The sequence below is a fragment of the Hakea prostrata genome, chromosome 4, assembly GCF_041222555.1.
Source record: "Hakea prostrata isolate BN-2017 chromosome 4, UWA_Hpros_2, whole genome shotgun sequence".
In the NCBI taxonomy this organism is placed as follows: Eukaryota; Viridiplantae; Streptophyta; class Magnoliopsida; order Proteales; family Proteaceae; genus Hakea; species Hakea prostrata.
This window is the reverse complement of record NC_142603.1, coordinates 53,658,800-53,684,627: the sequence shown is the minus strand read 5'-3', so window position 1 is coordinate 53,684,627 and position 25,828 is coordinate 53,658,800. Positions and strand designations below refer to the sequence as shown.

Genomic DNA, 25,828 nt, shown 5'->3' with positions numbered 1-25,828 from the left:
AAGTCTAATTTCTTCGTGGAATTCTTGCCATTTTGATTTTAAAATTTGAAGAACTTTTCGACGAAGAATCGATTGCTAATTTTTTTACGCTTGACTGACTTTGTAGGGTCGTGATCGACAATGCCGTTTGCCCTACTGCGACTCTGGTCAAGGTATCGAGATTTGGAGAAACCCAGAGCAACTCTTACTAGGCAAGGGCGGAGAGGAAAGGCGGAAGGGTGGCACGAAGCGGTTCTAGCTTGGATTGCCATCATTCTAACGATTAGAGAAAGATCTTACTGAAATTGGGAGTTTTCTTAGATTGATCTTGATTTCATACAGTCGACATACCCTGAAAATCAAAACTAAGCTCGAAAGAACGAGATCCAGGGCTGAAATCAAGATCTGGCGCATTGTGGAATCACGGTTCGAGTTGCTTGCCGAGGACGGTTGGTTTCCTCTTCAGAGAAGATTAGATTACTCGCTCATTTTATTCGTAATGAATCTGTGATCATAGTCGTCATTTTGGTATCCAATGGGTTCGTTCATAGGTATGAACGACTCGAAGGAGCTTGCAGTATAAACGCTACCATTTATCTAATGATCGAGCTCTTTAAGACGTTTCTGGAGGTAAATGATTCACTTTCTTCCACCAGATAACTCGTTTCAACCGATGATTGTTAAAGATTACAATTTCTCTGAGGGTTTCTGTTAACCTGATGATTGTTGTGTTTGACAGATCACCAGAGACTGGCCGGATCTTTTGTTTTCATTTTTAATTTTCTTTTCAATTTTCAATGGTCTGTAATAAATCCCCAACCCCCTTTTGCTTTTATATCGATCATCGGAGGAGTATGGCTACCATCATCATCGCTCAGCTTTGCCGATCAGGTGCGTTACTAAACTTTCCCTCTTTCATTTTTGCTGATATTTGTTGTTCCCTTGAGGTCTCTGTAGTGATCGTTTTTTTTTCTTTATACGGATGCATGTTCCCCATCCCCAGCCACATACGACGACTAGATTTTCATATTTCTATCTATCTAATTTAGGAGATTAAAATTTCTGAAACTTGTGTTTTATTTTAGACTAGATAAAACCCAAAACCCTACACCCTAATTCAAACTTTAGTCGAGTCATGAAGTCAAACTCTACAAGTAATATGTCTTAAATCCATAAGATTACCTGAAAAAGATCTAAATTATAAATTCCAACCCCAAACTTTACAACTTAAATCTTGATACTTAAAATCTCAATAGTTAAAATCCCAAATCAAAAGGGTTGAAAAACATATTGCCATCAACTTTGAACTTAAATTCCGGACATCAATTACATAACCCCAAACCCTAACCCAAAATGCAAAACCGTAAAATCCAAAGCCTCAAACTTTAAAGTATATATCTTAATTAAAATGCTTATGTAAAAATATAATTTTGTAATTTCAAACTTTTCACACTCATCTATAAAATATCTTAAACCCTAGACTTTTGAAATTTAAAACCCTAAATGCTAGGACCCACATCCAAATTGCCCAACATTGCAAAAAACTCCTTTTAAGTCTTCGAACCCTAAATGTTAAGACTAGGCCCAAGCCCTAAAACCCCAAAGCCTTAATTTCCAAAACTCCAAAATCATGAGAGCGTTAAATCCCAAACATTAGGCTAATCCTTAAAAAATAAAAAAATTCTTAAAATTTGAAACTAGATATATTCATTTGGAACGTTAGTTAGAGAGTATGTGTAGAATTAATTCGTGGGGTATTCAAAAGTAATACCTTAGTTTAGTTTTGCGATTATCCTAGGAACTTGAGCAGAAAAGTGACACAAATGGGTAAAAATACAACCATAATAAAGTAATAAGTAACATGTAAGAACAGAAATCCGAGGTTTTGCCAGCCAGTTACAATCATTTATGTGAATATGATCAATGAATCACCTAGGTATACCATATATTCATTTGTTCTAGTCATCATAGCACTAGTGGTTGTTATTAGAACAACGAATCTTTAATCACTTCTACTCATTCAATGCAACTGGTGCATTGGTGGAATTAAAACTAGTTCTAGCATTGATTACGTATCCCCTACTGGAAATGAATGATAAATTCAACATTCTTATTCAATTCATATCAAACTAATTTAGTTGCATTCAGTCTCTCTCATTCCATTCTTTCATGTTCATCTTTTATAATTTACTCATTGAATTTTGGTTTCAGTCATATATACATATTCATTTCCTTTATGAGGTTCAAGAGTAGATATATGACATGTTAAAGCAATGAATCTTATGGGTAAAACTCATTTGATTTGACACTATTAGTATTATTTAACAGTAATCTTCGTTTGGGATACCTTTCATTATATGATGTAATGATGCCAAGAAAGCATTTGGAATTCAGTGTGGCTAATATGAATTTTTAATTAGGCAATTTGGATTTTACCAATTCACCGACAATATTTTAGATGTAATGAAAATCATATATCATAAATAATTTGGATTTGCTTATTAGGTAGTTTGGTTTTGGGTTTTGTGTTTTTAGAGTTTGAGTTTGGAAGTTAGGTCTTAGGCTTTAGGGTTAAGAGTTTGTGGTTTAAAGTCAGTTAGGGTTTAGTGTTATAGATTATTATGTGGTGTGACAAGCTAATCTAAGTATTTATGATATATTATTTTCATCAACTTCAGAAATATTGTCGGTGTATTGGTTAACTTAAGTAGAATCACCAAAAACCAATAGTGGTCATATTGAATTCTGAATACTCTTCTCGAAAGATCATTGCCTAATACATTTAAGTGATGGTATCTCAAATGAAGATTACCAACAATCCAATTACTAGTCATGTTGAATATTTAAGTAGAATTCTTGTTATTATCATTCTTTTCCAGTAGGGGATGTTTTCTATGAATGAATGCACGTGAAATAATAGTGTTTCAAAATTCCATTGTTTTCTATGGAATACCATAGGGGTTCATTGGTCGTATATATTTAGTCCTCTTGATGCTCTAGTGAATAGTAACAATGTAGAATATATGATTGTAAATGATTGGCAAAACTCGTGCCTATTGTGCATATAATTATTCATAATTGAATTAAAAAATTAATCTACTAGAACTAACACGTTAACTTTTAAAGAGAAACCTAAATTCCTAACTAAAATATTATAGCTAATTCTATAAATAAAAGAAAAGAAAAGAAAAGAAAAGAAAAATAAACATCTATTCTTAAATTGACAAGTTGAAAAGCAAAATCCTCTTAAATTAACGAGTTGAACTCTTAACAAGTCAAAGCCTAAGTTCAAACATAAACATCTATTCTTAACATCTAAAATTTCATCCCTAAAAAAAAAGCTGAAACTGCATAATAAGACCCAGTCCCCAATCCCTATATATTCTTCGATGTTGAACCTCAAACCTACATTTGTATTCCTAGCCTTACATAACAATTAATAAGATAAAAAAAATGATAGATGGACAATCTCTAACGAACATAACCCAAACACTAAAAGCTAGACCCCAAGACTAAAACTCCTAGTTGTTCCTTTACACATATTTACACAAAACCCATACTTCAATCCCAATATGAATTTACAAAAAAAAAAAAAAAAAATCCCCATATAAAGCATATAATTTGAAAACAATATTTTTATGCCCACCACTTCAATTTATCTATCTGGTTTGGGATTTTTTTTTTTAAATTTTATTTTTCCCATTTTTTTATTTTTGTTTTTGTTTTTTTTTGTTTTGTTTTGTTTTTTGTTTTTTTTTTTTCATTTCCATTTTTTATATTGATTGATATTTGTAACTGTATTCTCCAATTTGGTTATTGATTCATATTTTTTTGCCATTGAACTTTTTTCTTCTTTTAATTATCTTTCCAAGACTTTTAATTCATTTCGATTATAGTTTATAAATTTGGGGGAAAAATGTTGCAGGATGATAGTGCGAATTAATCCTCAAGTAACCCTTATTTTCTCCCTCTATTATTCCTTTCTTATCTCGTCATAAATCCCTATGATCTATATTTTTTTAGAGATATTCTCCTCGAAAAAATGCTATTTTTTCATAAATCTTGCCAATCTATGGCTTTTTAGACATCTACTCTTCATAGAAAATGGAAACATAAGCAGTAGTAGAGAACAAAGAAAACCAGTGATGAGGAGAAAAGATTAATGGTTCTTCTTTTAGAAAGAATGGAGAAAAGCAATGACGAGAGAAGGTCGTAGTTTGGGACTGGAAGTTTGAATTGGAATTGTGTAAAGGAGGAATTGTTATTATACAACAATTTGTCATAAGAAATCAATGTCTGGGATAACATCTAATCAAATCAAGTGTTGAATTTCCAGACATTCTACGTGTATATTCTCACAGCCTTTTCTTTGCTCCATAGTTTGCATCGTTTGCTTGGCCCCCCCCTCCCCAGCTTTTTGGCTGAGACAAACAAGCAATGGTGGTCCCTAACAGATTAAGGCAGCTTTACTCTGCTGTTGACTATCCAATAATGTTAGCCATTCAATTCAGTGGGGCATGCGCACATTCGTTTTTCAGTTGGGTGGCACCAAGAGAAAGAAAGGACCGCCGGGGGGGGGGCTGCTACCATGCATGGCAATTCTTGATCGTGTCTCCGAGGAGTGACTCATTAATGCTACCGGGTCGGACTAGCTAATAAATTGATCTGTTTTTTGAGCGAGAATCACAGCATTACCTTACCTTCACCATGATACAGACTCCAAGTTCTATCATGAATATGATGATGGGATTGGAAACCAGAAGCATGACCGTGGTCTTCATGTTCCAATATAAGACTTACATCAGTAACAGTAATGTAAGCACGGGTCTTTTTGGTAGTACCAGTGAACCAAATGGCCGCGGCAACGGAATCTGGGACGGAGGACTCGTAGTATCTCTCTAGATCTGGCAAAAGCGAAAGACCCCCTAACGTAATTCGAATGGGGGACCGCTGAGACTCTTTCCTCTTATGGCAAGCCCTAGTGGTTGCGAGCTGGAATTTCCCTAGCTTATGGTTAGAGCAATGGGAGGGGGGCCTATTAGAGAGAATAGTAAGGTGCTGTGACAGCTTGGCGGGCGGCAGGAGTTGCAACAAGTGCTTGGTAGGCCGACAACCCAATGAACTAGGTGGAGCACTCAACGTGCTGGGGGGCACATTGAGCAAGTATGAGAAATTGGCCCCGCTTCGCTTTCAACAGAGCAAGGACTAATATATACTAATTTAACTTATTGTTAGGGATTAAATACTAATTTTACCTTTCTTTATTATAATATTTTTTACATCAATTTTACCCTAATCAATTTATTCTATTCGCTTGCCTTTCTCTACGAGATATCAACTCAACTTGGTGTTGCTGGGGCTAAGGAAAAGCAAAGTAAACTCCACTAAGTGTTAGAAGTTTTGAACTTCACTGGAGACGACCCTCTTGGGTGAAACAGTTTAATGGTCGGAATTTTAGTCTGCAGAGGAGACAACTTCGACTCTTACTCTTTATCCTTTTAAGTGTGAACACCTAGCACCTCTTCTTATACCCTCCTTGGGAGCTTACAAGTTACTCTCCGTTTTCTAAGATTCCATGGCCTTGTAGTAGAAATAGAAATTTGAGTAATTGTATGTAGTCCACACACGAGTTTTTCCCTAAAACTCAAATTTATTGCCATGAAGTCCTACCCCCGACATTGGCAGTCTCTTGAAATCATTAAAAGCTTTAGAAGATCTTTGCTTGGTCACAAGTTAATATCTCTTGGAAGCATTAGAAGATCTTTGTTGGTGTTGCTAAAGCCAAGGAAAGAGAAGGCCAAAGAATGACAATGGAGAGAGGAGAGAGAGAATAGAATAGAGGGGGTATAATTGGCATTTTGAATATTTATTTAGTGATGACATTATCATTTAACTTTTAATGCTTAATATGGGTGCACTTCTAATTTCCTTTTTTTGTTTTTTTCAAGAGTGGTTGTAATTGATTGCAAAACTAAGTGATCTATATGTCATTTTCCACTCTCTGATTTTTTTTAAAATTCCAATTTCAGTATTTTAAGTTTATTTTTCCAATTTAGATCTTTAATTCCATTTGATCAAATTTGGTTTTAAAGATAGTCTTCAATTTTTCTATTTTCATGTAATTCTCAAATTTCACTATTTTTTATTTATGCTTAGGTTTTTTTACCTTAGGTTTCTAATTTTGTAATTACATTTCCAATTTTATTTGTTAAATATACTTTTAGAAATAATTATTTCTTCTAATTTTAGTTTATAAAGTAACTTTTCAATTTTGGTATTTTGTAGTTTATATTATATTCTTCCTATTTCTTTTTTATTTTATTTATTTTCCAGGTTTGGTTTTTTCATTCATTTTCCCAAAATATTGCTTTTATTCCAATTTTGATATTTTAATTTAAATTTTCCAATTTTGGATTCTTACCATTGTTTTTAGACAAAATTTCAAACGTAATTTTTGAATTTTCCTTTTTTATCTAATTCTCTCCCAAACTCATTATTTTTAGTTTATGGTTTTGGTTCCCTAATTATTTTTCAAATATTGATTGTTAAATGAATCGTAAAATTCTAGAGGTTTAAGTATTCATTTCTTCAACAGGTACCCCCCCTTTTTTTTTGTTCCGACTTTAATCCTAGTAATTTACTTATCTAGTTTCAGGATGTTTAAGAATAATGAAGTGGCTTATCTATAAAAAGGGAATGATTGATTTGTCAAAAAAATTAGATTTTATGGAAATCAAATTTTTTTGTTGGAGAATTGTGATTCAAAAAAGTGACATACTAATGAAAGATGTAACTAAACTTTATATAAGCCATACATTTTTGTACCTCACTGGCTTCCATGTTAAAACCCAACTATAATATCTTGAAATTCAAACCCAAATTGAGTAACACTCTGACAGGAACCCCAAATATCAAACATTAAACCACCAAAAAAGGTTAGGGCCCATGTCAAAGTAAGTATGCATAGAATCCCTATCTAACTAGCTTCAAACTCTATAACCAAAATTTTTTAAAAATCACATGGAAACTCAAAAGTTAGAAGACCAAAAATGAACCATAGATATGTAGATATTAAAACCTAATGTTCTTACAAACCAAATAGAAAAATTCTACCTTAAACCTTAAAGCCATGGTTCATTAACAAAAAAAATACCATGGGCTTTTTAAACCATGAAACCCTTCTTCAAAATATAAAAAGCCCTAAGTCAAAATTTCATAAATTTTAACCTAACCAAAGACTTTAAACTTAAAGCATAAGAGCTTACATCGATAATACAAAGTCTGGAATGCTAGAAAGCCCAAAAAGTCAAATAATAAACGCCAACTTCTCACACTAAATATAGAAAATTGTTAAGCCAAGACACTACTAATAATTGCAACCAGCCCTAAATTCAAAAACCATACCAAGAAAAATTAATTAGCTGGGCCTTAGAGCTAATCCTGAATCCTAAACAATTAAATGCAAATCTAGGATTCATTTTGGTTATATTCTTGAAATACTTGACAGCAAGATTTTAAACCCAAAACCCCAATCAACTACCCAAACGCCTTTAATTCTACCGAAAGCTATATAGACCATAAACCCCAAACTTAAAACCCTTAAAACCGAGCCCCCAAAAATATGCCTAATGGAAAATAAAAAATGTAACAAAAAGTTCAAATTCCTAAGCCATAAATCCTAACATTGAGCTCACCCCCAAAGTAAAAAATCCCAACACCAATACAATACCTAAAAAACTAGGCCCAAACGCATGCCACAATATATATCTTAGTTACCTTCTAAATGCTTTGAATAAAAAATACAAAACCAATTTAAAACTTACAATGATAAGAACCTACCCAAAACCATCTCTATCTTAAGTTAACAACCATAAACAGAATTTCTTAAAATAAAATCCTGAATAATAATCATAATTTTTCTGCCCAAATGTTAAAAAGAACTTCTTAGTATTAAATTTATCCTGTAATCTTGTTATATGCGCTCTACATCAAAATTTTATATCCTAGTTTCAAACATTTGAGTATGAAGAACTTGACCTAAACCTCAAAATCTCCAAAGACTCCAAAATCTTCGACCATGACTTAATTCCCATCATATAAAGTTCAAATAAAAATCCTTGTCTCAACCCCATATATAACTCTGAAGATGAATTAAAAAATCTATTTTAACACCAAACCCAGCATCTCAAATTCTAATGCCTCAAGAAAAACCAAAACACACACCAAGAATTCACCTCAAACTTGACAGAAAATCAACAAATAATGGTCTAAATACAATAAATTAGATTCTAAATCCTAAAATCAAGGCTCCAAAACCCAAACTCCAAACAGAAACAAAAAATTGCCTTTGCCACCAAGAGCCCTCCCTAAAGAGTAAATCTCTAAATTTTAAACACAGATATATCTCATCAGCCAAAACTCAACATTGAAATTCTTAAATTTTACCCCGTAGCTTGAAAGTTGAACTTAAATCACAAATCTCTAACCTGGAGCTATAAACTTGAGTACAATTTTATAGATCCACTTTACAACTCAAATTGCAATATCATGAACGTAAACCTAATCCTTAAACTCAATATCTAATCACATAATTAATCTTTGAAACCACACTGAAATTCAAATCTTGTCACATTCACCCCAATGTCATTCCATAAATTCAATCCTCAATATGACCATGAGAACAAATCCTAAATTTGGGGTCCAAAAGCCCCAACACCCAAACTCAAGCTTCTAATTGTTAAACTTATACATTAAACCATAAACAAGAAATCCAAAAAACCTACTCCTGACTCAAAATTATGTACGTCTGGTAATAAATAAGAATCCCTAAATCCCCTAATTTAAACTCCAAACCAAATCTTTATCTCAAACCTCAAATTTGAACCACAAGAACCTATGACCTAAACTCACGCCTCCAAGCCACAAACATTAAACCCATAAACCAACCAAAAGAGAACATATTGGACCCTAAAATTGAATGGCAAAAATCCTAAGTCCAAAATGTTTAAAAATCAACAAAAGACCTCAAACATAAGTCTAGAGTGTAGTCCTCAGTAATAAAATTAAAATGAAAAAACAAACCCCAAATCTGTACTAAACATAAGACCCTTGACACCAAACCTTGGTACATGAACGTTAAAAAACTTGAGCCTTAAATTGCAAACCCCCTAAAAGTCAATAAAAATTCCTAAATCAAGACATTACAAACCCTCTAAAAGTCGATTAAAAATCAGTTGAAATCCTAATCAAGACCCTAAATTACCAAACCTCAAGCATTCAAATATGAGAGGCCTAGACCTAAAATTGGAACATGAATCTCCAACAACCCCCTTCTAGTCAAAGCCTAAACTAAGACAATAAACCAAACATTCTAAAATCCGATGCCACAAAATATGGTATTGTATAGTGAAGCAAAACTTTCAATTAAGAACCTAAATACCGTACCCTATAGTCTTATACGTCACACTAATAAAATATACCTAAATGCCTTAAATCATAAATTCAAATGCAACACTTTAACTAAAACACTTATAAGTCATAGTATCTTAAACTCGTTCCTACAAGTCATAGTATCTTAAACTCGTTCCTACAACCAAAACACCATAAATCATAGTGTCATAAACTTGATCCCAAGTCCTACAATCAATCATGAATCCGAAGCTCTAAAAACCAAATCCAAAATCAAAATCTTGCAACCTGAGCCCTCAGACAAGCCATAATCTATATACTACTACCAAAACATTAAAAAAAGCCCTATAAATCATAGTATCATAAAGTGGATTCCAAATCTACAACCCAAGCACTAAAGGATATCGATAAATCGAAATACAGACCAAAAAGATAAATTTCAAACCCAATCCAATCCAAACCCGGCAATAAAAATTTCAAATCAAAACCCTTAGTTTTCCTAACTATAAATGCTTAAATTGTGATCGTAAACCAATAAAAATGAATTTCCAAAACCTTTTCCTTAAAAACTAAATCCAAGAACACAATTTTGAATCCTTAAATCCCCTAATTGAAATCCCATACCTAATCTTTAACTCAAACCCTAAACTTGAACCACAAAAACCTCTGTCCTACCAAATCCTTGCAAAAGTCCTACGCCTAAACTCATGCCTCCAAGCCACAAACGTTAAACCCATATAACCAACCAAAAGAGAACTTATTAAACCCTAAAATCAAATGGCAAAAACCTAACTCCAAAATGTTTAAAAATCAACCAAAGACCTCAAATCCAAGTCTAGAGTGTAGAGTCCTCAATAATAAAATTAAAATTGAAAAACAAACCCCAAATTTCTTGACACCAAACCTTTGTACATGAACATTAAAAAACTTAAGGCTTTAATGACAAACCCCTTAGAAGTCAACAAAAAAATCAAGACCCTAAATTACCAAAGCTCAAACATCCAAATTTAAGAGGCCCATACCTAAATTTGGAACACAAAACTCCAACCCCCCCCCCCCCCCCCCAAATCAAAGCCTAAAGCTAGGATAAACCAAACATTCTAAAATCCTAGGCCACAAAATATAGTTCTACATAGTGAAGTAAAAACTTTCAATCAAGAACCTAAATCCTTAATTCAAATATCCAATTAACCACTCAAAAACAATATACCTGACTAAAACCAAAAACCATAAATCCCAAACCCCAAATCGTTTATTAAAAAACAAAACCCTAAGAAACCCTAAAGTTCTAGACTGCTAGGCCTTAAATCCTAAAACATTAATGATACCGAACCATTAGGTTCATACCAACCTTAAAATATACTAAATGCTAAACAACGATTCTTAAAAATCTAGGGCACTAAAGCTTGGATCCCTTATCCGTATTCCCTAAACTGTAAATTTTGGAACACATGACCCCAAAATTCTAAAACTAGTTCCAAAGAATTTTAGTTTTACCTAATATACAATACTAACTCTAAACCATACACAATCTCAACCCCAACACTACATCCTTTAACACCGTAGACCAACAAAAAAAATATACTTCAAACTCATTTACCCTTTAACTCTAAACTTAAACTTAAACCCAAACATTATTAGTGAACCCCGAAGTACTTTCACACTATTAAAATAGACCTAAATGCCTTAAATCATAAACTCAAATCAATCTAAGCCCTAAATGAATGGTTTGCATTCCCTAACTTCAACGCAAACCAAAAACCCAATCATGCATCCGAAGCTCCAAAAACCAAACCCAAAAATCAAAATCCTACAACCAAACTTTTAACTCTAAAGTTAATGTTATTCACTGATATCCCTTACCCTAAACATAAAACTCAAAATTGGAACATCTAAACTAGAAGAACTTTTTCCCTTCATCTTAAAAGTATACACTAAACCCCAAATTTCAAAAACTAATTCAAGTGCTATAAACTACAATCCAAACCGTAATTCTTAGAGAAACTATTTTAACCCAAGCAACAAGCCTAAATCTTGTATCCAAATAGGCTTAGCTCCTAGCTCAATTCCCTAACGATACCACTAGAAATTAAGTACCGACCCCCAAAACATGAATAAAAGAATATCAAATCCTAACTACAAAATCGATTCCAAAGCCTTTCATGTAAAATCTCTAAATCTATTGTAAGTTGTAGAAGACAGACCCTAGACCCTAAACATGACCATAAAATACTAACCCCAAATTCCTAAAAGCTACGTATTTTAAATTTAGAAACATTCAAACCTAAAATGCCTAAGTCCACAAAGACCCTAAAATTGAAGTGAGAGCCCCAATGTTGAACCGTAACATGACTCTCAAATCCGAACCCCTAAATCCCATAGTGTATCATAAATTGTTGAGCTAAAACCCCAATTTTAAATGTCTCAACCTCTATTAACCCCAACCTCAAATCCTAAATCCTGGAATACTAAATGTATGGTCCCATAATTACTAGTAACCTGAATTTGTTCTCCTTGTATCTTATACCCTAAACATTGAAATATTGAACCCCAAGATTCTAAAAATCCTAATCTTTGTTGACCTCTACCCTTGACCAAAAACAACCAATAAATCTAGATAATCCTAACCCAAAATCCCAAACCTTAAATTTCAAACACTAAAATCAGTACCTAAACTATGAATGGTATCCCTAACATTATATTCTAGAAAAAAATTACATTGTAGAAAAATGCCATATCAAATTACATTCTAGAAAAAATAGAGAATCAAAAGAAGGTTGGGGTGGTGGTGGTTGTCAGGGGCGGTGTTGGTGGTTTTTGATAGTGGTGAGGTATGGAAAGAAGATGGGTAAAGGAAAAAACCCTTCACCTACCTAAGGATTGGCTATGGAAGGGCTTGGTCATAACACCTTAAATAAGGGCATTATGGTCATACATATAATGACTTTTGAAAGTGGGCCACCAATAATATTTGGCAGTTAAGTAGAGGGTGCCTGGAGTTTTAACCCCACTAAAGTGGACTACCTGTAGAAAACTCTAAAATTTATCGAAAGCCAAGACCCAATAGCACTAAAGCGTTGTGTGTCAAAAAAAAAAAAAAAAAAATCCAAATCTAGGAAAACTTAGCCCCTAAATACTATTACCCATTAGTTTAAACCAAAACCCCGAGAATAATAATAACTTAAATTGAAATACTTAACCCAAGACCCAAGATTCATGGACCTAAAGCCTAAATACCAAAATCTTGAAACATTCTTTTAGGCTGCGTTTGTTTGCTAGAATAAAGGTAGGTGAGAAAAAAGGGGTAGAAAAATTCTTGAAAAAAATGAACTTTTATTACTTTTCCTATAAATCCTAAAAGTGTAGATTGTTTGGTTGCTTAACAACATTGAACTCTTAACAACAACTCTAAACTTCTTATTTGGTGTCCTAAACCAAAATTCTATACCTTAAATGCCAAACGCTACCCACTATAATTTAACATGATTCACAAAAATAGCTCCAAACCAGATACCCTCCACCTCAAATTTCAATTCCTTGACACTAAATCCTAATGTCACAATTGAACAACCAAAACTCTAATATCCAAAAACTTATCCCTAACCTTAAACAAACCCTAAATTGTATTCCCTACCATCAATATAAAAGCTAAAACTTATGCCCCAAACTCACAGTCGAAAGCCCCCTAGTTCTCAACCCTAAATTGCAGACATTAAACAATAAACCCACTTGTTATCCCTGCATCCTAATGCTTTATAGACCAACATCACAAACCTTGAAATCCAAACTCAAAAACTCAAAACTATATTTAAAGGAATCGCATAATCCAAACAATGTGTAAGCCGAACCTTCACCCAACTTTGAATCACTCAATCCCAAATCAAAACCTAGAGCCTAATTCCTCTGTTGTATTCCTCGAAGCACCCAACCCTAAGTTTAAATCTTAATATTCAAAGAGCCCAATGCCCAAATTACAAACATTAAACCGCCAAAAAAGATTTGGATCAAAGTCAAAGTAATTATATATATTGAATTTTAAAGTCAAGTAGATCTAAACTCAAATCCTAAATCTCCAAAACCTAATCTTAATAATCTTAAACCTAAAACAAAAGTTGAAACCAAATGAAAAATAGGAAACCTAAATGAACCTTAGATCTCCAAAACCTAATCCTAATAATCCACAATGCCATGGTTCATTAACATTAATACCACAAGCTTTTTAAACCACAAACCTTCAATCCCGAATATAGGAAAATAGTTAATTATTTCCACCTTAAAGCTAATCTTATAGCCTAAACATTAATTGCTAATCCCAGAATTGTAATTGATCTTGGATCCATTTTACTAATATCCTTAGCCTTAGTCTTTCAAACACTTAACAACTAGATTTCAAATGCTAATTTTGAGCAAGATTCCTAATCCTAATTCTAAATTCAACCCAAAACCCCAATCAACTACCAAAACACCCTTGAGTTCTCTATAACGTAACATAATATACAAAACCTACAAAAAACTATAGACCTTAAACCTCAAATCCAAACACCTTAAAGCGAAACCAAGCAAGACACCGTGAACCAACAAGTGTAAACATACCCTAACAAAAAACATAACCTAATGTAAAGTTGGAAGTGTAAACTCAAATTCAATTCCTAAGCTATGAATCCCAACCAATGCAAAACCTTAAAAACTTGGCCCCAAACACTTTCCATAATGTGTATCTTAGATACCCCCTTAATGCTTCGAATATGAAATAAAAAACCTACCCAAAACTTCTGCAAAAAAGCTTGCCCAGACACTAAATGCTGTAAACTCCATCGGAGTTACCAATCCTAAACAAAAATTCTAAAAACAAAATCCTGAATAATAAACCTATAATTTTTTTTGCCTAAATATTAAAAACTAATATTGCAAACCTCAAAATCTAGCTTTGAAATTCAAAACTGAAAGTGCTAGTCTTAAAATTTATTTTATAATCTTATTATGCAATCTCTAAACCAAAATCCTAAACCCTAGTTTCAAATATTAAGTTTTGAAAGCATGAAGAACCACCCCTTCCCCCACCTCTCCCTGCCCATTCGTTCCCCAACCCCAAAAGAAAGAAGCCTATACACTAATTACCTAGTATGTAAACCTCAAATCAAAACCTATTTCTCAACTCCATAACTTAGAACCCTCAATACAAACTATAGGCTCTACCTTAACCCCATACTCAAGCATCTCGAACTATAAACTAAAAACGATAAATCCTATTACCACATAAAACCCAAAAACAGACCCCAAGAATGTCGTAACCTCAAACTTGATCCAAACAGAAAAAATCATAAGTCTAAACCTTTAAACCTAAATATAAAATTCTACATTCTAATCTACAATCCAAATCCCAAGATCATGAAGGTAATAAACTTGATATCTCTGACCCAATCTCTAATCGCATAATGAATTACTAAGACCAAACTAAAATTGAAGTTCAATCACTCTCCACTTACCGTAATATTATTCTGTAACTTCAAATCCTAAATACAAACCATGAGAACCAATCCTAAATCTTAGATCCATAAGCCCCATCAGCCAAATCCAAGCTTCCACTTGTAAAACTTAAGCACCAACCATAAACAAGAACACCAAAAAACCAAAATTAATTATCCCATACTAAATATCACAAGGTGTTTGGCTAAAACACTAATAATTCTAAACAACTAATCATAATCCAAAGCTATAAAATTAGCAATTAAAAACTAAATGCAAAAACCATTCTCATAAAAAGGAAAGTCTTACTAACCTTAAGGCTAATAAATCTTAAAATACTAATGATAAATCTTGGATCCATTCAACCTTAGACCTTGAAATACTTAACAGCTGAATTCCAAATCCTAATCCTTAACCCTAAACAAATGCTCTAGACACCTTAAAGTCTCTATAGTATGACATAAAACCAAGCATACCATAAACCATATACTAACCCAAACACCTTAAGACTAAATCCTACTTCCCAAAATCAGCAAGTGTAACAAGAGCCAAAACATAAGCTAAATTTTAAACTCAGTATGTAACACTAAATTCCAATTCCTAAGCTATAAATCCCTATGAGAATATAAGATGTAAAATCTTTAGCCCGAAACATAGCACAATAATATCTATCTTAGTTATGATCCTAAACACCATGGATATAAATAAAAAAAACCTACCCAAGCCCAATGCATAATCTCTATGATGGTAACCTAAACCAGAATTCTTAAAATGAAATCTTGGAAAATAATTCTCCAACTTTTCTGTTGAAATCTTCACAGCGTAGACTGAAATTTACAAACTTAAACTTGAAAACTTTCCTAGTCTTGGAATTTATCTTGTTCAAACATTAAATTGAAAGCATGAACTTGAACCTCCAAGATCTAAAATCCTTGGACTATAAGATCTTTAATGGTAGACTTACCACCCCCGCTCAAACCAACCCCCCCTCCTCCCCCATAAAAAAAAAAGGGAAACAAAGGATTAAGCCTAAACACTAAGTTCCAATATCTAAAGCCTAAATCAAACCCTTGGCTCAACTTCATATTCTAGAACCAAACCATAAAATGCTACCTTAGAAACCCCAAAACTAGCTTTCAAACCTAAAAATCCCTATCTCTAAGGAAATCAGAAAAAAAAACCTTGAAATGTCGTAAGTCTAAATATAAGAAATCAGATTCTAAATCCTAACACCTAAGATCCAAAAACGAAACTCTAAATCGTAAAACTAAGATCCCAAAACTTTGGCACCAAACAAAGGCCTAAAACTAACATTAATTGCTACCGAAAACTATGCAAAATAAATCCCTAAATTTTAAAACTTGAATAAATCTCTTCAGCCAAAATCCCAAACCTTGAAACTTACACATAAAACTAAAAAAAAAAAACTCATAAGTATGAATTTTGTCCCAGTCTGCTGAATCTAAATCCAAAACTTTCGACCTAAAACCTGAAAGAAAAATCCTAAATCTTAATTCTACAATCAAATCCTAAATCAAGAATCCTAACCCCAATACTTCATCGCATAGTCCATACTAAAGTTCAAACCCAATGACTCTTCACTATCCACCAGAATTGCACATTAAAACCGAACAAACTTCTTTCCAAACAAACACTAACTCTAAAATTTTTTAAAAACAAACCCAAAAATATATTCCTAAAAACCAAACAAAACTTCAATAGTGAAACCCTAATCTAGCAAAGCCTTAGATTGCCAAAACCCTGGACACCAAGCCCCAAACCACAAACCACAAACTTTTGACCCCAAACTATAAAAGCCCTAAATCAAATTAGCGTAAAATGAAATCCAAAATCTAAGACCCAAAGTTCCTAACCGCAAAGCCCAAGATACTATATTTTAAATACCTAATCTTGAAATATTCAACCTAAATTTTTGAACATAAAACTTTAAATCTATAGTCAAAGCCCCAGCATAGTGCCATGTCATAACCGTGAAGCTTTCAATTAAAATCTAGACTCCTAAATCTCATATTACATGTCCTAACCATGAAGCTTTGAAAATCCATTGAAAATCATATTCTAAAGTTCATAATTCAAAGCCCCGTCATCAAACTATAAACACCAAACACTAAATCTTAAACCCATTGTCGTTATACCCTGACTACTCCAATATTTTGATTTTTAATCCATTATAAACCTTTTAATGCTACTTGAAACAACATGTCAATCTTAGATCCTCTATAGTTTAACCTAACCAAAAGTTTCTCCAAATAGCATACCAAAGCAGAGCCCCAAACCAGAAACATAATCTAAAACTATAATCTAAAACGTAAAACTTCAAATTAAAAACAAGTACCTAAACTGTGTACCCAATGGCCCAACACCAATAAAAAACCTATAACCCAGGCCCTAAACCCAATGTTTTAATCTCTAGCCTAGTTACCAACCCTAAAACCAAACGTTAGATAAAACCTAAACAATAAATTCCAATTTTATGCATAAATCTTGATGCCACAAATTAAAATCAAACCTTGAAACTTGAATTCAAATTCAAAACTAAAACTCCTAACCCTAAACTTCACCTTTTTCCAAGTCAGTGCACCCATAATAAGGGTGTAAACGAAAACTAAGCCCACAACACAAAATCCAAAAACCTTAAGTCCCAAAACCTAGCCATTATTAATCAGGATCCGAACCATAAAGTTTATTCAACATCGAATGCAATAACTTAAAACTTGATCTAAATTTGGAAAACCGAACCCCAAAGCCCAAGCCCAGAAGACTACCATCTAAAATTTAAAGCAAAACCTTAAAAGAAAAAATCTAAAATATTGAAATCGCAGACCTTTCAAAACTGAAATTCCAAAACCTGAACTTAGACCCTTTTTCTTAAAAGATAAATCCGACAATGAACTTGAAGTCCAAAGTGAAACCAAGCCCAACGCCTAGATCAGCACCTAACCCAACTAGAATCCCTAAACCCCTAAGTCTAGACCTTAAACAAAATCTTAAACTCAAACTCTAAACTTGAACCATAAGAATCTACCCAAATCCCTGCAAAAGACTTGGCACCTAAACTCAAGCATCCAACCTCGAAATCTAAACACTCATTGATACACAACAAGAGTTATATACATTTGAGGCACTTATTATTGGCTAGAATTTGTGTTGAGTCACTTAAGTGCCTTAATTACATTTGGGTCACAAAATAAACTCATACCCTTAAGCCCATTTAACTTCTGCAGTTAAATGACCAAAATACGCTCATGTGAAATCAAAAGATACAAATGTACTAAAATACCCTTGTTTGTCACACCACACCCTTAACAGTTGGGTGAATGGATTCCCCGTTCATCCAGCCAGAAACCACTCTCTACCCACCAGGCCACCAGTCCCCTTGCCAGAAACACCAACCACCAATAATTAAAACCACCTCTTTGCCGGCAAACCCCTTTCACCTCTATCACTGGCACCCACTAACGACAAAAAACACCTACAGCCATTGCAAACCCCAAAACCGTCCATTAGTTCAAGACCACAAGGAATAGGAGAGTGAATGCAAAAGCTTGTTTAATCATCCCAACTAGCATGACAAAAGAACCCTATCTCCAAAATATAAAAAGCCTGGAGTCAAAATTCGTAAATTTGAACGTAACCAAAGACTGTAAACTAAAAGCATAAAACTTAACATCTATAATACAAAGTTTAGAAACATTAAGATCTTGAATGTCCAAATCCTAAATCTAGTTTTAACCCCTAAAATGTCCCAATGCAGAAGCCCAAACTTAAAACCATAAAGTCAAATAATAAATGCCAACTTCTCACACTAAATACCCAAATTGTTAAGCCAAGACAGTAATAATTCCAATCAAGGAAAATCGCAGCCAACCCTAAATTCAAAATCCATTCCAAGAAATATTAATTAGGTGGGCCTTAAAACTTATTCTAAATCCTAAACTATTAAATGCTAATCTTCTAATCATGATTGATCTTGGATTCATTTGATTAATATGTCAGTTTTATACCTTGAAATACTTAACAGCTAGATTTCAAATCCTAATTTTGAACTCAATTAAACACCCCAATAAGTTACCCAAACACCCTTATATTCTCTTTAGTTTAACATAATATCCACAATCTTCTTATAACTACACCCCAATTCCATGAACAAACACCTTAAAACTAAACCCCTAAAAAAAACCCCAATAAAAAAAAAATGCCTACTATAAAACTAAACATGTAACAACAAAAAAAAAAAATCCTAAGCTATAAATCCCAACACCAATACAAAACATGAAAACTAGACCCTAACGTATGCCACAATCTGTATCTTAGTTACCTTCTAAACGCTTTGAATATAAAATACAAAACCAACTTAAAACTTACAAAGAATAAAAACTTACCCAAACCCAATGGCCTCTCTTTCTTAGCTAGCAACTTTAAGTTGAAACTCTTAAAATAAAATCTTGAATAAACCTAATTTTTCTGCCTAAACATTAAAGACTAATATTTCATGACCTCAAAATCTAAATTTGAAACTTGAAAATGAACCTCCTACTATTCAAATTTATCCCCTAATCTTGTTACGTGCTCTCTAAACCAAAACCTTAAACCCTATTTTCAAACATTGACCATTTACAGCATGAAGAACCTGACATGAACCTCAAAATCTCCAAATACTCTAAAACCTTTGACCATGACTTAACTCCCATTATATAAAGTTCAAATCAAAATCCTCCTTTTAACCCCATCTAGAACCCTAAAGACAAATTATAAACTCTACCTTAATGTCAAACTCAGCATCTCAAACTCTAAATCTAAAATTATAAATCCTAATGCCTCCCAAAAAACCAAAACGTAGACACCAAGAATTCCATACCCTCGAACTTGACACAAAATCAACAAATCCTATGTCTAAATACAATAAACTAGATTCCAAATCTTAATACTTTCAGCATTATTACATACCTTGTCCTAAATCCACTAAATCCTAAAACCAAGTCCCCAAAACCCAAACACCAAACACAAACAAAAAACTGTCTTAAGACATAGGTTGTGGGGGTGAAACTCCAAGGACCCACTTCAAAATTACAAGTTAATCATAGTTAGCAGTTTGGGTTGATTTTGTCATTCAAATTTTGAAAAGTCAGATTACTAATGTCCTTATTTAAGGTGATATGACCAAACAATCTTCCCTATACCCAACCCTCACCCATCTTCTTCCCATACCTCAACTTACTAGAAACTACTCACCACCGGCGGATCCCCTCGCAGGCCACCTCCTCCTACATTCTCAAAGTAAGCACCAGCTTTAATATAAATGATGGATCCTGTCGCCGATGAATTGAGAGCAGCAGCAACAGCTTTGCCAATTGTCATGAAATTCCAACTTCCATTGATCAATGCCCGTAACAACCTTTGATCTTTCCTTGAAACCCTATCTGGAAACCCATCAACCATTTTCTTGTAGCCTTCAAGAAATTCTTCTCAGTTACTTCTCCTTGTAGAGGAAGAGAGCTTGGGGATCTTCAATTTCTTGGCCATGGCCAAGGATTTCTACCTAAATGGCTGATTTTGTATAATCTCCCATCACTGTAAGCAAACCCATCAAAACCAGTGTACTGGTTCGTCATTGCTCCACTTTACAAAGTAAGCAAGTAATTGTAGTGTTTCAATGTTGGGGTTTTTGACAAATCAAAAAGTGCAAATTAAGCTTAGCGACTGTTTTGTTAAAGAGTTCGACAGAGTCATCGAGAGCCTTTCCTAAAGTAGGTCTAGAAGCAAATGCCATTGCAATTAGAAGCAAACCGGTGGGCTTCATCGACAGTTTTATTAACTGTGGCAGAAGAAATTTGGGGGATCGAATTATTAGTGATGTCTAGAATGGTGGAGAGAGTCGCTGGAAACCGAGTAAGAAGAATAACATAAATAACATAAATTGAAATTTTTAGGAAAACCTGGCCCTAAATACTATTACCCATGAGCTTAAACCAAAAGTCCAGAATGATAATAACATAAATTGAAATATTTAACCCAAGACCCCAGATTCATGGACCCAAAGCCTAGATACCAAAATCATGAAACATTCCCATTGCCAAAGCGTAAAATCAGACAAATCCTAACCGGAAACTGTTAAACCAAAACATCCGTTCAAAGCCTTCCTAAACCATAAACATGAAACCTAAACATCAAATCTTCAACCCTTGACCAAAGAAATAAATCCTATACATATAGTTGAATCCCAAAAATTTTGAAAATTTTGAATCCGAACCCAAAATTGCAACCCAACATCTAGAGACACTCAACAAACAAAAAATCGTAAATAATAATGCCAAACCCTGGTCTCGAAAATACTAAAACATCCCAGGCATTAAACCCTTGAGTTCTATATCCTTGTTTAGTAACCATTGAACCTAGAAAAACTCAACCCCTATGTCCTAAAAACCTAATTTAACAATGTCCAACATTGAACTCTGAACAACAGCTCCAATGCTTTATTCTTATTTGGTATCCTAAACCCAAATTTTGTACCTTAAATGCCAAACCTTACCCTCTATAGTTTAACATGATGTACAAAAATAACTCCAAACAAGATGCCCTCCACCTCAAATTTCAATTCCTTAACACTAAATCCTAATGACATAATTGAACAACCAAACCTTACCCCTAACCTTGAACAAACCCTAAATTTTATAAATTCTATCAAGCTTTAGACCCTAAATTGTATTTCCTATCATCAGTGTAAAAGCTAAAACCTATGCTCCAAACTCAAAGCTGAAAGCCCCCCTAGTTCCTAATCCCGTTTGTTATGCATGTATCCTGATGCTTTATAGACCAATATCACAAACCTTGAAACCTGAACTCAAAAACTCAAAAACTCAAAACTGTATTCAAAGGAATCATGCAATCCAAACAAAGTGTAAGCCAAACCTTCACCCAACTCTGAATCACTCACTCCCAAATCAAAACTAAAGCCTAATTCCTCTATCGTATTCCATGCAGCACCCAACCCTAAGTTCAAATCTTATTCTTCAAACAACCTAAAGCCCAAATTCAAGTAACTCTACCAAACTAAACCCCAAATAACAAACGTTGAACAACCAAAATAAGATTTGGGCCCAAGTCAAAGTAATTATATATATTAAATTTTAAAGTCAAACATATCTATACTTTAAATTCAGAATCTTGAGTTGAAAACCAAATGAAAAATAGGAACCTAAATGAACCCTAGATCTCCAAAACCAAAAACCTAATGCTAATCTTAAACCTAAACCAAAAGTTCATCCTTAAACCACAATGCCATGGTTCATTCATAATAATACCATGGGCTTTTCGAAACACAAACTGCGAAATACTGGAATAGAATTAGTTTTCTGTACCTCAGAGCTAATCTTAAATCCTAAACATTAATTGCTAATCTTGGAATCGTAATTGATCTAAAATCTATTTTGCTAATATCCTCCACCTTAGACCTTCAAACACTTTACAACTAGATTCCTAATCCTAATTTTGAGTGAGATTTCAAATCTTAATTCTGAGCAAGATTCGAAATCCCAATTATGAACTCAACCCAAAATCCCAATCAACTATCAAAACACCCTTAAATTCTCTATAGTATAACATAATATTCAAAACTAACAAAAACTATAGACCATAAACCCCAAATTCAAACACCTTAAAACTAAACCAAGCAAGATACCTTAAACCAACAAGTGTAAACAAACCCCAACAAAAAACATAACATAATGTAAAACTGAAAGTGTAACATCAAATTCAATTCCTAAGCTATGAATCCCAACCAATACAAAACCTAAAAAACTAGGCCCCAAACACATGCCATAATTTGTATCATAGATACCGATCCTTATTGCTTTGACTATGAAATAAAAAACTATCCAAAACTTCCACGAAAAAATTGACCCAAACCCTAAATGTCATGAGCTCCGTCGGAGTTATATTAAAAGAAAAAAACCGTGAATAATAAATCTGTAATTTTGTTTGCTTAAATATTAAAGACTAATATCGCCAACCTCAAAATTTAACTTTGAAAATTCAAAATTGAAATTGCTAGTCTTGAAATTTATTCCATAATCTTGTTATGTAAGCTCTAAAATCCTAAACCCTAGCTTCAAATATTAAACTTTTAAAGTAGGAAGAACTACCCCTTTCACACCTCCCCCTACCCCTTCCCCAAACCCGAAAGAAAGAAGCATAGACACTAATTCCCTAGTATATAAACCTCAAATAAAAAATCATACCTAAAAAAATAAATTTTATTGAACTTAAGGCCAATCTTTAATCTTCAAATACTAATGCCAATCCTGGAATCATGATAAGGTAATACCACCTATTACTCTACACACCCCGCAATTCTCTACAGTCTACAGTATAAGGTAATGCCCAAAACACTGAATCCTAATACCTAGAACCAGCAATTATAACCAAGAAAAAAAACATAGCCTAAATGTTAAACTAAAATCCAATGGCTAAGATATAACTTCCAACACGAATATAAAACCTAGAATTATAAGCCCTAAACAAAATGCCATAATTTGTGTTTTATTTATTATTCTAAGCACCAAGAATATAAATACAAAACCTATCCAAACTTGAGGCGATAATCTTTATCATGGGTTACCTACTTTACAATAACTCGTTATTTTTTTTTGTCAATATCTTAATACAAGATCAAAATCACAAACCTCAAAACCTAAACTTAAACACAAAAATTGAAATTTCAAGCCTCAAATTTTATCTTCAAACATTAAATTGATACCATAAAGAGTAAGCCTTGCACCTGATCCTCCAAGATATAAGTCTATGAACTATAAAACCTTTTACATTGACTAAACATTAATTTTCAATCTCTCAACTTCATATCCTAGAACCTTCAACAGAGACTGGAAAATTTTCCTTGAAACCCCAAAACCAACATCTCGAACCTTAAAAGAGCAAAAATTTTAAATCTAAGCCACAGACCTTAAAAATCTATAATCTCAAACCCAACACAACCAAAAAAATTAAGTCTAAATATAATAAACCAAATTCTATTCCTAATACTGAAGATCTCAAAACTCAACTCTGGGATCTCAAAACCTAAGTAAAAGTGAGCTTTGCCCTAACATCTACTTTGCTACCAAAAACCCTACAAAATTTTAAATTTCAATAAATCTTCTCAACCAAAATCTCAAACGTTGAAATGTACATGTAAAACTCAAAAACTAAACTCATAAACATGAATTTTAACACCTAATCTTAATAGTTGAAATTTAAATCCAAAACCCTTAGCCAAAACCTTGAAACCTAAATTCAAAATACTAGACCTTAAATCTACAATCAAATCCTCAATCATGAATCTTAACCCCAAGACTAGTCGCGTTAACCCATAAAAAAATTCAAACAAAATCACTCGACTATCCACCTGGTACCGTTCATTGAGTTCAAATTCATGATCTTAATTTTTAGCCCATCCTAACCCCTTTAATACTTGTAACACCATACACGATGCCAATCTTATATCCTCCATAGTTTAATCTAAGAGCCAAAAGTTTCTTCTCTACATAGTACACCCTAAACCAATAGCCAAAAACTATGGAGGAAAATCATAGGTTCCATACTCTAAACCCCAAACCTTAATAATTATAAATCCCAAATTCCCAATTCCATGATAGCGATAAACCAAAATGCAAACCGAAAAGCGAAATTTCAAACCCAATCCAATCCGAACCCTGCAATCAAAACTTCAAATCAAAATCCTAAGTTTTCCTTCTTCTTTTTTTCGCTAAAAGGATCATTATATTAAGCAAAGAAAAAATATTAAAAATACATCAATAAAAATCTTATAAGGAACCAACCTCCCTTACCCGCAATAACTGTTGCCCCCAATACACCCTTCCTCACTGGTTCCTACTAAGATTAGAAAACCATTAACTCATAAACCCTAAGTTTTCCTAACTATAAATGCATAAATTGAAATCGTAAACAAATCAAAAATGAATTTCCAAAACCTTTTCCTTAAAAGCTAAATCCAAGTATAACTTTGAAGCCAAGCCCAACTCACCTAACTCAATTATGAATCCCTAAATCCCCTAATTTAAACACCATACCTAATCTTTAACTCAAACCCTAAACTTGAACCACAAGAACATATGTCCAACTAAATCCTTGCAAAAGTCCTAACGCCTCTAAACCACAAACATTAAACTCGTAAAACCAATCAAAAGAGAACATACTTAACCCTAAAATCGAATGGCAAAAACCCTAACTCCAAAATGTTTAAAAATCAACCAAGGACCTCAAACCCAAGTCTAGAGCGTAGTCCTCAATAATAAAATTAAAATTGAAAAACAAACTCCAAATTTAGGGTGCTAAAGCTTGGATCCCTTATCCGTATTCCTTAAACGGTAAATTTTGGAACACGTGACCCCAAGATTCTAAAACTAGTCCCAAAAAATTTTAGTTTTACCTAATACACAATACTAAATCTAAACCATACACCATAAATCTCAACCCCAACTTATCTACATCCTTTAACACCATAAACCAACAAAAAATATATTTCAACTCATTTACCCATAACTCTAAACTTAAACTTAAACTTAAACCCAAACACCATCAGTAAACCCCAAACTTACCTTCACACTAATAAAATAGACCTAAATGCCTTTAAATCATAAACTCAAATCAAACACTTTAACCAAAACTCTATAAATCATAGTATCTTAAACTCGATCCCAAATCCTACAATCTAAGCACTAAATGAATGGTTTGCATTCCCTAACTCCAATGCAAACCAATAGCCCAATCATGCATCCGAAGCTTCAAAAACCAAACTGAAAAACCTACAACCATAACACCATAAATCATAGTGTCCTAAACTTGATCCCAAATCCTACAATCAATCATGCATCCAAAGTTCCAAAAACCAAACCCAAAATCAAAATCCTACAGCCTGAGCCCTAAGACAAGCCAAAAT

General features: G+C 33.3%; 1 long non-coding RNA gene across 1 annotated transcript; it reads left to right on the top strand.

Moving 5' to 3' along the window:
* Positions 1 to 348: 348 nt before the first annotated feature.
* Positions 349 to 3,638, top strand: LOC149019621 (uncharacterized). Its single transcript, XR_016173096.1, has 3 exons — positions 349 to 428; positions 531 to 609; positions 719 to 3,638. It is a non-coding gene; the product is annotated as an uncharacterized LOC149019621 (long non-coding RNA).
* The last annotated feature ends 22,190 nt before the right edge of the window (positions 3,639 to 25,828 follow it).